General features: G+C 38.6%; 1 protein-coding gene across 1 annotated transcript in view; it reads right to left on the bottom strand.

Moving 5' to 3' along the window:
* The window catches only part of LOC138739179 (uncharacterized), a 448454-nt gene that overhangs the window by 234742 nt on the left and 198518 nt on the right, over positions 1-15194 (bottom strand). The window lies entirely within an intron of this gene.

Raw genomic sequence — 15194 nt, 5'->3', positions numbered from 1 at the left:
AAGATGGTTATAATATGAATATTTGCATTATAATATTACCACAAAACACTGAATTTCATGATTTGTTCATGACAATTGATTCTGATTCGGAATAAAAAAAACAAAGAATGAATCTTAATTTAGCTTTAAAAATACATTCTGAATTGATCACTAGCCACACTTCTTTTCAAATGCAGTTCAAGGATTTATTGATTGGTAACCAGCACTGAAATGCAACAGCCATAACTACTACCACAATAATTAATCATGCTATAACTGCTTCAACTTGTCCTTGCCCTTTACTTGATGGTTCATTAAATAATGCCTGTTAGATTACATAAAGAGATTAGGATAAATAACCCCTTTGTTAGTTTCGTACATCAGCTCTGATGTATACTGTGATTTAATTATTTAGTATTTTCCATGTTGCAGTCTGATTATTTAATTTACTGAATGTTTTTTTGTAACTTACCAGTTACATATGTCTCATTTGACTTTGCTTTGAAAATACCTGCCATCTGATTTGGCTCTGAGAGGCAATATCAATAGTCTCAACCCCTTCCGCCTCAGTTCCTTGTAATCCCTGAAATTTACTAACTCTCATGCATGCTCATCAACTTCCAGATGATTTATATTCCTATTAGCCTGTGCTCTCTGTTAAATAAAAGTGGCCAGTTTGTTGATGAAGATGTCATCTATTATTTGAATATTTCTTTTATTTCCTATCAATAACCTGGTTCAACTTGCTTCAACCAAATCAACATTGGGCAAACTTTTGCTAAAATTCCCTCGACCATTATGCCAATATCAGCTGAGGTGTTGCATTGTAACTATTCCTTTAGATTTCACTGTTCTGAGGGGGGGGGGGGGGGGGAACAGATAACAATCATTTAGTTGTACTTTAATTACAGAACTCAGAAAAGATGAGAGACATTTGACAGAAGTTAGCTTGCTTCAGTGTTTTGAGATCACATTTGGACTCCGGTGCATGTGTCTTTCATCTCTATTAAATCAAAAGAAGAAACAAAATACATATCACCATCTGGTAATGCATCATGAGACAAAGTATAAAGGCCGATCATTGATATCATTTAATATTTATTGAAACTCATTTTATCTGGTCACTTTCCTGTAACTCATAACTTGTACTCTGCACAAAGCATTGCCTGCAGTTTGTTCCATTGAGTTGATAGATCGCAATGCCCATGTTGCTGAGCTCATTGGATCAAAGATCGTTAAAGATTTAAAGGCAGTAGTTTGTGTATGTGTAGGCTTTAATGGCCACTTTACAATTGTGCTAATTTGGTTTGCTCTATTGTCTCTGAAAAATGACATTCGAGTCATTTATCTTACACACAATCATGTGACTGAAGATAGAATATCATGAGAAATCAAGTCAATACCAATTATTCCCAAAATGATATTTATATGATCAAGGTCAATGTTTCTTTTATTATCATGTAATAATACATAAAATGTAATATACATGAGATACTTTAACTTTTGTCTGTCATAAGGCAGAGTTACCATGAGCATTGCCTGGTGCCTCGAACAATAAAAGAAAGTGAAACAAAAGAAAATCCCTTCAGAGCACAGAGTGTCTGTGGATTCACCTCCAGCACTTCTACAGCCTCTACAGCTGTAGAGACTCCAGTTCAAATCATTGGGAGCCTGAACCTCTGACACAATCAGGAGGCCGTCTGCGGCCGAGGTCTTCAGGAGCCCTTCTTGCCATCAGTACCTTCTCGAAACCTGATTCCGATACCTGGTTCCCGTAATCTAGCCCTGCAGCCTGTGTAGGTCCTTAGACCACAAGTTTCCAGCAAATTGCTGCCTGTGTGAGTCCTTCAACAGCTTAGTCTCTTGCTGGTCTGTTAAGACATTTCATTTGGACAACACCGGACATTAAAATTTCCTATTGATTATTAGGGACAGATCAATGTGCTGACATTGTGAAGCCAATACTCATTGACCCTTCTGCAACTTATAAGGAGTCAATCAAACTTTCACCTTCTCATTCTCACCTTCATCTGTATAATCCTCCCAAGCTATATTTTTTAAAAATAATGTTTTAATTTTTTTAAAGAATTGATATACAGCATGGCCTTTCGGCCAATGAGCCAACAACCCCAGTATGTTTTGAATGGTGGGAGGAAACTGGAGCACCCAGAGGAAACACACGCAGACTCAACGTTTAAACTCCTTACAGACAGCACCCAATTCAAACTTCGGTCGCTGGCCCTGTAATAGTGTAAAGCTAACCTCTATGATAACTGTGCCACCCCAAATCTGGTAACTCCTTCCAATGACCAAAAAAATAGAAGGGAAGATGCTGTGTCAGTTGGAATTAATCCGGAATGGCATCCAGTTTAATTGAGCTTGCCCATTTAGTTGGAAAAGTGGTTGCAGGTCATCATATCAATAGTGAAGAGCTGATAGGTTGACTCAGTATCATGACTTGTCCTACAAATGCATGAACGGTCGCATGTTTTAGTGACATGTCTCTGTGAAATGGAATAGTAAAGAGGTGACATTCCTATTACCAGGCATGAACTGGCACTCTATTAATTTTAGTCACAAGATGTTCTGTGTCTCAGGCCTCTGCAGGGCAGCATGGGGAGGGTAGCAGTTAGCACAATGCTATAACAATGTCAGTGACCAAGGTTCAAATCTGGCACTGTAAGGAGTTTTTACGTTCACCCCATGCCAACATGGGTTTTGCCTCGGTGCTCCAATTTCCGCCCACCCTTCAAAATGTACAGGGGTTGTAGGTTAATTGGGGTATTTGGGTGGCACAGGCTCATGAGCTGTGGGACATGTCTGTTACCATGTTGTATGTCTAAATTAAAAATGTAATTTAAAACTGCAGAAATTTAAAAGAAAAGGATGAGAAAGCATTTTACTTGCCTGCTAGTGGCTTTACATGCCTGCTGGTGAACTAGAAGTTAATGCAATGCATTCTCCAGGCCTGTCATCCTCATCACCTGCTGCCCTCACATCCACCCACTCTCTCAGGGTCAAATGAGAGAATCCCTCCCCAACTCAATTCCCCAGCAAAGCTATCTATTCTTGCAATGAGGAAAACTAATTTGGAACTCTGACAATCACCAGAAACTCATCTTGGTGATCTGGACCCTAACCCTTACCAATCTCATTCATGTGCACACAAACCTAGGCTTCAAATCGAACATCCACAGGATGTCTTGCTAGAAAAATGCTGAGCTTATGTGTGGAAGCAAGCCCACCACAAACCCCCCCAACACCCCACCAGGAACTGTTCCTCTTTTCGATGTGAGGGTCTACGAACCACTCATTAAAACAGACTGCTGCAGTCCCATCACTGATTCCAGCCATCAGCATCAGCTTGTTTAAGTAGCATGAACTGCACAGGAAACTTTCAGTCCTGACTCCTCCTAGCTATTGTGTACAGAGAACCAAGAAAGACATAAATGGCACCCATTTAAAGGGAACGCGACCAGGAATGGAATCCTGGTGTCAGACGACAGCCCAGAAAAAACAGGGCACTCCCATGAAAATACAGGTACCCCCTGGATACATTCCTGCCGGCCTACCCCTGCCTCACCATGGCAAAGGGTATCTGGGTTCTGTGGTGGGGAGGTCCTAAAGGTGAAGCCAAAGCCTGGGATGCTTGAGTCAAAATAGAGCTTTGGCACTTCATAGATGACCTTGCACTGCCTGCTTGCAGACATTGGAAGAAAACATGCACACATTTTTCAGTTAAGCCAGAGAAACCAGGTATGTGAGTCAATGAACAAACAATTTTCTTTCTCTTCCCTCCCCTCTCACAGTGAGTAGCAGTACTCACAGCACCCTGCTCCATTGGGGATAAGGCAACCATATTTTGTCAGGCGTGGGGGCTTGTGAGATGTTGTCATTGATGTTGCCTTGTCCAGCTTATGGAAAGCACTTGTGTATGTATTGATCCACTTGATTTGCATTGGTTTAGATACATTTTTACCATTATAACAAATCACCTAGATTTTACAGTTTAGAAACCAGTTTGTAGTGATTGGCGAATGATGTGGCTTCAAAGGGGTGAAACATTATATGTGGATCATGGAGGAACATTTGGGTTCCCTGTCTGCCTGGAACATTGTGGATTGCGGTCACGTGACCTTCCTGTCTGAAACTTATTCAGAAGTTGCATCGCCTGCAAATCAACTTTGGACTCTGGCCGCCCATTAGTGCGCACTTTGTCGTTGGCTCACTTAAATGACAGATGCCTGGTTCAGAATAGTATAAAACAATGATGCAAACCACATTTCTCTCTCTCTCTCTCAGCCTCTTGGTCCAAGTCCTGGACATCGCTCTATGCCAAGTCGCTACTGTGGAAATCGCTGGAGGAGTTGAGGGTAAGGTGTGGACTACACCCAAGTTGAGCCATAGTACTGCAATAGATCAGTACTTGCAGAGAGCCGGGCCCCTGTTGTTATTGAGAATTGGGAGTTTGTTTGAAAGTTCCTGTCTATGAAGTGTGTACATGTGCATGAACGAGTAGAAGATAGTTAGCCACTGGTATCAGAGTCCAATGTGAATGTCTATATAGTTGCTTACTAGTAGAGTAATTAAGGATCATTTAACATCTTACACTGTTTGTTTCTCGTGTGTTCAATAAAGTTACTTTTGCTTGTAACCCTTGTGTCTAGACTTGCCTCTCTGTGAACCTATCAAAGCTTTCCAAGCACACAACAGCACTCTCCTCTGCAACTGAATCCATGACCCTGAGCTGCATGCCAGAATTGGTGAATGTCATCCTCAAGAGTAGGCCCCACAAAACTCTGTTCTCAATCTACAACTGTACTCCCTGTATACCCATCACTGTGTGGTCAAACACTGTTCCAACTCCATCTATATATTTGCATATAGTGACACCATATAGGCAGTATCCACCAACAATGATGATTCAGAATATAGAAAGAAAACAGAGGCTTGGTTCCAGGATAACAACCTCTCCCTCACTGTCAGCAATAGTAAGGAGATGGTTATAGACTTTGAGAGAAGAGAAGGAGCTCACTACCCTTTCTGCATCAACTGCACTGAGGTGGAGTTAGTCGACATCTAAGTTCCTCAGAGTAAGAATCTCCAATGACCTGACCAGGGCAACTCATACTGATGTGATGGACAAGAAAGTACAACTTGAGGAAATTTGGCATGACACCTGCATCTCTCAACATATTCTACAGATTAACCACTGAAAGTGTCCTGTCAGGATGCATTAGTGTTTGGTATTGGAAAGTGTCTCCCAAAATTGCAAGAAACTCAGTCCATCACACAGACCATTCCCACCTCTCTTCTATTGACTCCACCTAAATTTCCCATTGCCTTAGACTCATCCCACTCTGCTCACACCCTCTTTCCACCTGGAAGAATCTTCATGTGTGTGAAATCATGTACCTCCCAATTCAATGACCATATTTTCCCACCATAAATGGTTATATGGTTATATGGATTATGTAACTCTGCCTTTTTGTATTGTTTTTACTTGTTATGCAATATATGGAATTTCTAGCAGGACTGCTTGGAAAACATACTTTGTCTCTGCATCTTGATACATGTGACCAAAAAAAGAATCAACATCTATTTAAATTGGTGTCTGCAGTATAGAATGGATTTCAAAGATTTGGGTAAGATGTACGTGAACAACATCAGTCACCAAAAGTCCATCAATTCGAGAAAATGCTAGTTCTATTGTCCTGATTTAAAGGAAAGTAATTTGAGAGAAATGAAATCTAAGCTCCCTATATTTGTGCTTATTATTACAGAGTATGAAGTATTGTCCAGGACTTAGACCTCAACAAAATACATTCAAGTAGATTCTTGACTATCGACAGCAAGAGGGAGATGGGGTTGTGGTAGAAGATAGCAGAGGGCATTGGTGGGTTGGGGGGGGGGGGATCAAATGCATGTCTATGCAAAGTGAGACAGAAATTGGTAACCTTTCTATGACCAGCCTTTTTATATTTTTCCATGAATAATGTTCCTATCATCGCAGAAGAGTATACACTTGAAATCTCAGTTGATCACATGAGGCTGTGTGACCATATCTATCTTTAGTTTTCCCACGGAAATGCTTGTAAATCTGGTTGCTGCTCTGAGAATACAAAACAGACAGTGCAAGAATGGAATGAAACAGTAAAACATGTCACATTGGAGGTGCACTGGAGAAATACCATATGCTCAAGTGGACCAAGTGAACTAAAGGAATTGAACTTTCCAGTAGTTCTTTTTAGTTTAAAACTACATCAGGCACAAATTAGCATTTTACGTACAGATTGCTAATTTCAGACAGATAGCCTGAGAGATCTCCTGTACATGATTCAAACCAAAATGATTTTTGTAGGTTTCTTGGTTGGTTGACCTGCTGTAACTTCTGAGATGGCCCGATGCCAAATCAAAAAAAATCTGAAGCATTCATTTTCATCTGAGATAGAGGAGAAGGACCCTATATCATTGGCTGGTATTTCCTTAAAACTTATTTCCTTATTTCAATTGCTTTATGCTATCAATTCAAAACCTGGCTGTGAATCTTCAAGTTAACTGTAGTGTGTAAGCTAACTGAACGAACGAACGAGACCAGCAGAACTTTTGAGCTTTATTAAATCTAGCTTCCTGCCATTTTAAGGCCTTCTTAATTTCCACCCCCACACGCCAGAAACCACATCATCGTGATGCAAATGAAGGCCCCAAGCTTCTGCCAGAAAAGATGAACTGTGCAGTGCCATCTTTGATGCAGATGCTCCGCTGATGCGCAGGTAACACACGGAGCACGTCTGCCTGACCGTCAACTATGTGTGCTGCCACATAATCCCCCCCACAGAACTGGCGCTAGTGTCTGTGTTGCTCAAAGTTTGCACCGTTCTCATTTTAGGGGGTCTAAAATGACCCCCTGCATTTGGCTGGTTGAAGTGAAACAGGTTGGCTTAGGTCCAGGTGTGCTGGTTTCAAATAGTCAATGGTGAAAAGTTCCTGTTTATCTCCAATGTCCGAAGTGAAAGTAGAGCCACTGTTGTGGATTACATTGGAAGGGGCCTCATAAGGTCTTTGGAAGGGTGAGCAGTGCATTATTTCCTTGCAGATGTACACAAACTCAGAGTGCTTTAAGTCTTTGGGGATGGGTGGGGGGGGGGGGGGGAGGTTTAGTCCATGGTGGGCTGGTGGTTTTGGTGCAAGGTTGTCCATTTTTTCAAGGGATCATTGTAGTACTTTGGTGCCTTCGGGCTCTTGGCTACTTGTGATCACCAGGAACTTGCCAGGAACTGTTAGGGGTGTGCTGTACTCCATCGCCTGTAGGTCTTTCTTTGGGGCTGTACAGATCCCGAGAAGGACTCAGGGTAGCTCCTCCACCCAGTTGGGGTGAGTCAACCTGGACTTGAGGGCTGATTTGAGGTGCTTGTGAAAGCGTTCAACCAGGGCGTTGCAATGGGGGTGGTAGGCTGTGGTGTGATGTAGCTGTGTGCCGAGTAGGCTGGCTAATTCTGACCAAGGGGCTGAAGTGAACTAGGCACCTCTGTCTGTGGTTAAATGTGCTGGGATGTGATAATGGGATACCCACATGGACAGCTGGGCTCTAGCGCAGGTCAGCTGTGGTTTTGGTGATAGGGACAGCCTCGGGCCATCTGATAAACCAGTCAACAATTGTGAGGAGATACCAGTAGCCCCAGGAGACTGGTGGGGGCCCCACTATATTGACATGTATATGGGCTAATCTGTGAGTCAGCGTTTCAAAATGCTGGATGGGTGCCTTGGTGTGCTTGTGGACCTTGGCCATCTTACAGTGCGTACATGTGCCCATTCACTCTACTGTTTTTGCCAGCCATGTCATACGACACAAAAGGAAACCACGCAGACTGTGGTTTTGATGGAGGGGTGAGAAAGGCCAAGAATTGAGTTGAATGCCCTCCTTCTCTACAGAGCAGGGACTGTTGGTCAGGGGTTACCCATGGACACATCATAGAGTAGTGTCCTGTTGCCTTGACCCAGTTGTATATCCTGCAGCTGTAAATCGATGATGGTGGTGCAGAAAGCACGAGTCTCAGCATCCACCTGTTCCGAGTAATCAAGGCCCAGTGACAACGTTTGAAGTGAGAGCCTAGAAAGGACATCTATGTTGCCTCTCCCTGAGAGGTGTCGGATGTTCATTGTGAACTCAGAGATGTAGGTGAGGTGGCAGGCTCACGAGGCTTCTGAAACCTTTGATAACGTGAAAGTTAAGGTTTATGATCTGTGAAAACCATGAATTGCCTCCCCTCCAGGAAGTATCAGAAATGCTGTACCGTGAAGTAAAGTGCAAGAAGCTCCCTGTCAAAAGCATTGTATTTCAGCTCTGGTGGTCATAAGTATTATTGAAAAACACTAGGCAGCTCCAGTGACCATCCACGAGCTGTTTAAGTACTCCCCTCTGATAGTGGTGCTTGAAGCATCGACAATTAGGGCAGTGGGGACATCTGTCCTCAAGTGTAGAAGCAACGTGGCATTGGCTAGGGCATCTTTGGTATGTTGGAAAGGTGCTGTATCCTCGTCATCCCATGCCAAGTCTTTTTATGTTGCGGCCATCATGATGAAGGGCAGGCGCATGATCCTGACAGCCGCTGGGATGAAATGGTTGTAAAAATTAGCCATGTTCACAAATTCCTGTAGGCCTTTTACCATGTTAAACCTGGTGAATTGGGAAATGGCTTCCACTTTATTTGGTAGAGATACTGCGCTGTTCCTGGTAATCCTATGGCTCATGAAGTCAATGACCTCCAATCTGAAATGGCACTTGGTCGGTAGACAGTGAAGCCAAACTCGCTGAGGTGGGAGTACAGCTGGCGCAGGTGGGAAACGTGCTCCTGCCAATATTTGTTTGCGATGAGGATGTCTTCCAGGTAGATGAACAGGAAATCCTAAACCCTACCAACTGCGTCCATGAGGCGCTGCAATGTTAGTGCCACATTCTTGAGGCCGATACCTTGGTGAACGCAAAGATTAGGGGCTTGTGGTCGGTGAAGCCTGTAATGGGTCTGTCAGTCTTTCAGACCAACCAATATTGAAACATTTAATTGGAAAAAATGAATAAAATTGATAGGATAGGTGGAAAAGGAAATATTTCACCAAAAATGCCTTTATATCAAAATAAACTTTTCACTTTTACAATCATTATCCGTTTTTGAAGAATAAATATTGAACAATACTGAAATAATACACATGCATTAAGAATAAACAGATTAAAAGCCAAAAATGTGTAACATATCAAGTAATTTGAAAAGAAAACATCAATATTGTAGTCCTTAATTATGTTAAGTTCACTTTAATCAGGTAACTGACATAACTGACATCACAATCACGTGTTGCTGAAGAAACAGCAACAAGTCAAGGATCTCCACCAATGTTATCACTGCCATAACAAAGAACACCATTAATGCCATCACTTACATATTAAGATCCACACCTATGGCATTACTTCAATTTCCTTATGCTTCATTGACAACAAGACTCATGGTGGACAAGACAATATACTATCACTCATAGTGGAACAAAATGACATTTCTGCTATGTTAGCACAGCAACCAGGTTCATATGGTTTACCTAAGAAGGAAATACCTGTTTTTAAATTGAGATCCATTGCAATATCTTAAGTTCATGAATTCCTTTGAACATCACATTGAAAATAATACTAAAGACACCCAAGATCGTCTGTATTACCTAGAGCAGTATACTGGAGGACAGGTGAAGGAATTAATTGCCAATATATAGATATAGAACAAGATTTCAAAAAGGCAAAAGTATTACTGCATCATCATTATGGCAATGAGCAAGGGCCCACATCGACAAGATTCTTTCTTGGCCATCAATAAAAGCACGGGATGCAAAGGCTTTGCAAGCATATGCACTCTTTTTGAAAAGCTGTTGTAACACAATAGGAAGTAGTGAATTTTCTTGTTGATATGATGATTATTGTCAACAAATTACCTTACAAGTTGAAGGACTTATGGAGAACCAAAGCCACAGAAATTAAGCTGCTTTCCAGAAGGGATGCTACCTTTGAGGATGTTGTATAATTTTTGGAATGGCATGTGCATGTTTACACCATACCTGCATTTAGAAATATTAAAGATACTTCAATAATTTCTAAGGATGAAAAGAAGTCTAAATCATAGTCTCAACGGGAACCATAGGGAAGTACCTTTGTTATTGCTGTATCAGATATAAGCACAAGAAAGTATAAGGAAACAATGAAAAAGAGAATCAGACTGTTCAGGAAAGCCGTTTGTATTGCAAAAAACAAAATGCTTTAGAAAAATCTTCACAATTGGAGAAAAAATATCATATGATGAGAAATTAACCTTATTAAAGAAGAATGGAATATATTTCAGTTGCTTGTGCAAAGGACACATCAGCAAAATTTGTAACAAGTGACCCAGTTGTGATATATGCAGTTTAAAGAATCTCAAGTTATTGAATATTTAACAAAGTAAAGTTGGGAAGGACGTCAAACAATCTGAGTCCAACACTAAAGATAGTCAAAGAGAATGCTTCAGCTTCAGTTCAGATAAACAGTCTTACTGGGTTCAATGACAAATCTCTCTTCATAGTTCCTGTACAGGTTAAAGCTAAAAAAGGAAGCTTCATACTAAAGACTTATGCATTCCTTGATCCAGGAAGTACCTCATCATTTTGTACTGTTGAAATGATGAATAAATTTATTCTTTATGGTAAAAGATCACAAATCGTGTTGAAGATAATGAATGATAAAAAGAACATTGAAACTAATATAGTTTCAGGTTTACAAATTGCTGAATTGGATAGCAATAAATTTTGTGATCTTCCAAATGTATATTCTCAGAAGACTATGCCTGTGAATAAGGAGAATATTCCATCTCAGGATGATATCAAAGAGTGGGATCATCTAAAGAAAATTTGCTTACCCAAGATTGATGCTAAAATTGAGATATTAATCAGATTAAGTGTACCAAAGGCTCTTGAATCTCTAGAAGTAATAAGGAGTCAAAATGATGGACCTTATGCTGTGAGAACATTGGTTGGATGGACAATTAATGGACCATTTAGAGGAAAAATGAATAATGATCAGGAGTTGTTGAATTCTAATATCAATGGGATTTCAATTGTCAAACTTAATGATCTATACTATGGGAACAACAGTTTAAAATTGATTTCCTTGAATGTCATAAAGATATTTAAGAACCTTCAAAGGGGGATAAACAGTTTCTGGATATAGTTTCAAATTCTATGAAACATTTTGATGGTCATTACTGTATAGCATTACCTTTGAAGAAAAGGGAAATGAGCATGCCAGATAATAAAATAATTGCAAATAGCATATGCTCAATTTGAAGATAAAATTCAAAATAAATACTTCTTTCACTTGGGTTTTGCCAATATCATTTGGATATAATAATAAAAAGGGTCATGTGGAAAAGGTATCATAAGATATCTTGGAACAAAGATGGTAGAAAATGGTATTTACATCATCAAAAGGAGAAACTACATGTAGTATTTGATTGTGGAGCATCGTTTCAAGGAGTTTCATTGAATTCTCAACTTCTACAACGTCCAGACTAAACCAGTACTTTAATAGGGTTTTGATAAGATTTTGTAAAGAGCCTATTGTGATTGCAGCAGATATTGAAGCAATGTTTCATCAAGTGAAAGTACCATCAGAAGATCGTAATTTTCTTCTGTTATTATGCCGGCCTAATGGTAATTACAGTAAAGATATGATTGAATACAGAATGACCGTTCATTTATTTGGAGCAACTTCATCACTGAGTTGTGCAAATTTTGCTCCCAGGAAATGTGCTGAAGATATTGAAAAGCAATTTAGTTCTCAAGCTATAAGCATCATCAGAAATAATTTATATGTTGATCATTGTTGTACTTCAGTAGTTTCAGAAAAAGATGCAATAAATATTTATCATGAGTTAAAAGAGATCTGTAATAAAGGAGGTTTCTTCCTCAAAAAATGGATTGGCAATAGTTGGGATAGGTTGGCTGTATTCCTGAGGCAAAAAGAGCAAAGGAGATAAAACATCTTGATGTTTGTGATGTTCTACCTGTTGAAAGAATTCTAGGAATGCAATGGTGTGTTCAATCTGATGTTTTCAAATTCAAAATTATTTTGAAGGAACGACCTTTAACAAGAAGAGGTATTTTTTTGACCATAAGCTCAATATATGATCCTTTGGGGATATTGTCACCAGAAGTATTAATAGCCAAGAAAATTCTGCAGGAATTGTGCAGAAGAAAATTTGGGTGGGATGAAGCTGTACAAGATTACATCACACAAGATTGATGAATTGGATTGAGAGTCTTAGAATGTTAGAAAAATTTGGAGTCAACAGATGTTTTGAACCAGAAGACTTTGGAATTGTCACATTTGCTCAATTACATCAAAGTGAAGATGCTTTTGATACTGTCAGTTATTTAGTACTGCAAAATAATCAAGAGTAAATACATTGAGGATTTGTAATGGGAAAAGCCAGAGTGGCTCCATTAAAGCCAGTCACCATACATCATATGGAATTGACTGCTACTATTATGGTGGAGCAAAATGGACAAAAGAGAAGGGAATTACAGATGGAATTAGCAGATTATGTGTTTTGGTCTGATAGTACATCGGTGCTTAAATACATTAATAACAAAACCATGATGTTTCGTACTTTTGTGACCAACAGAATTAATGTGTCAAGAAGGTTTTTCATGTTAATCAATGGATAAAACAGTGGATAATCCACCTGATATGGTTTCATGAGGATCAAAAGTTAAATCGCTTCTGAAAACAGCCAACACATGCGTGTCTGGACCTCAATTTCTTTTGCAATCTCAAGAAGATTGGCCTCAAAATCCAGAAGTGTTAAAGGAAATTTCCATGGAGGATCCAGAAATCTAAGACACTAAGGTGAATACTATTCAAATATCTAATGAAGAAGATCCGATTAGAGGTATTCAATTAATCTGTTATTATTCCTTGTGATTTTATCTGAAAAAGACAGTAGCATGGATTCTCAGATTAAAGGTTATGTTTTTACATCATAACAAGAAATAAAATTTGAAGTTCCATTGGAGCTGTTTTCTGACAGTTGATGAATTGACGAATGCTGAATTAGAAATAATTCCTTTTTGTCAGAGCCAAGTGTTGGAAACTGAGATATTAAAATTAAAGAAAAATCTGAATGTTACAAAGGCAAGTTGTGTTTTCAAGTTAAATCCTATTCTTGTAAATGATGTATTGAGATTAGGAGGAAAAATAAATAATGCCAGAAGAAGTAAAACATCCAATCATCTTAACTAAATAATTTCAGATTTCTGAATTTATTATTCGACATATACATGAAGAAACAGGTATTATCAGAATTGCGCCAGAAATGTTGGATACTTGGTGCTTTGTCATTGATCAGAAGAATTATATCAAAATGTGTTATTTGTCAACATGCAAATGCTAAACCTGGGCAACAATAAATGGCAGCTTTACCACAAGACAGTGTTTTGTCTGTGAAGCCCCATTTACATACATGGAAGTTGATTATTTTGGTCCTTTACAAGTAAAAAATGAAAGTGTTGAAAATCAAATCAGAGCTATTTTTACCAGTTTGACTACAAGAGCAAATCATATTGAAGTAGCATCATCACTTGATACAGATTTTTTTTTTAATCAATGTTCTTCAATGTTATATTGCCAGACGTGGTCAACTAAAAGAATTAAGTTTTGATAATGGATCTAATTTGACGGGAGCTCAACTAGAGTTACGTAAAGCAATTCAAAATTGGAATCAACATCAAATTCATGATTCATTACTTCAAAAGGAAATTAATTAGATATTTAATTAGATATTTAACCCACCACATCATGGTGGTGTGTGGGACAGAATGAGTAGATCAATCAATAAAATTCTTAATTCCATTTTGAATAATCAAATGCTGAATGATAACAATCTTCAAACAGTATTATGTGAGACAGAAGCTGTTTTAAATAGTTATCCAATAACTAACGTTTCCATTGATTCGAATGACATCAAGGCACTTACACTGAATCATCTCTCACTTCTTCAGCTCTTAAATCTATACCTTTAATGTCTCTGGGTCAATTTCAGAAAGAAGATATTTATACAAGACGCAGATGGAGACAAGTGCAGTTTATTGAAGATTTATTTTGGAAAAGATGGGTTAAATAATATCTTTCATTATTACAAGAAAGACAAAAATGGTCTAAAGCTAAGCACAATTTTGTATGTGGAGACATTATAATTATTGTTGACAATTCTGCACCAAGAAATTCTTGGTTGTTGGGAAGAATTGTGAAAACAGTTCTGGACAAAAATGGTTTCATTCAGCAAGTGCCCATTAAAACCAAGACTGGTTACTTAAATCGACCTATTACTAAAATCTGTCTTTTACAAGAAGCAGAAAGTTTTGATTTTTAATTTGATACTTACCATATTTACTTTTGTTTCTGTAATAGTAATTATTATTTATTAGTCATTCATGTCTGTTTTAAAAATTAGGGTCCTGAATGTAGAGCTTAAAACCTTGTGTTTATGATTTATGGTTATTTTATGACTTTCCATTTAAGGATTAATTGTTTTTGTAGGGTTACCATAGTTACTATGCTGTCATACATCATAACATCCAAGAGGACCAGTAGTTTTCTTCTCATTATTGGAATGATCATGGAAGAGACGTGAGCTCTCAAGAAATTTTACTTTGAATTTATCATTATTATTCACTATCATTATTAATCATTTATTATAATTTTAATTAATTTATATTTGTTTAAAGAATTGTTATCATTACAATATGCTTTATTTTATTCATCATTATGAAGCAAAAAAATTTATTCACTTTTATCAATGACAAATTAAAACTATTTACAGCTACAATTATGACTTTGATTTATTTGGATGAATAAGATACAATTCAGAATATTGAGGCATACTTCTCTTGGAAGATGTTAGAAGCTGGGAAGTGTCACCTACAACTATGTCAGCATTATATTTAACCCCCACCTATATTTAGGGATAAAGCCATACTAATATGCTTAATACCAATAATGATAAAGACTCTCACTAGGCAGGGATGGGAGACACTTTGGGAGAGTCGTCCAAGCAGCAAGAGGCATCAGCCGGCTCTTCATCCTGGACAGCGCCATTTTATTCAAACATAACTTTATTCAAACAGATGTTGGGGGCAGGGCATAT

Source organism: Narcine bancroftii, chromosome 7 (assembly GCF_036971445.1).
Source record: "Narcine bancroftii isolate sNarBan1 chromosome 7, sNarBan1.hap1, whole genome shotgun sequence".
Taxonomy (NCBI): Eukaryota; Metazoa; Chordata; class Chondrichthyes; order Torpediniformes; family Narcinidae; genus Narcine; species Narcine bancroftii.
This window is presented reverse-complemented; position numbering and strand designations above follow the sequence as displayed.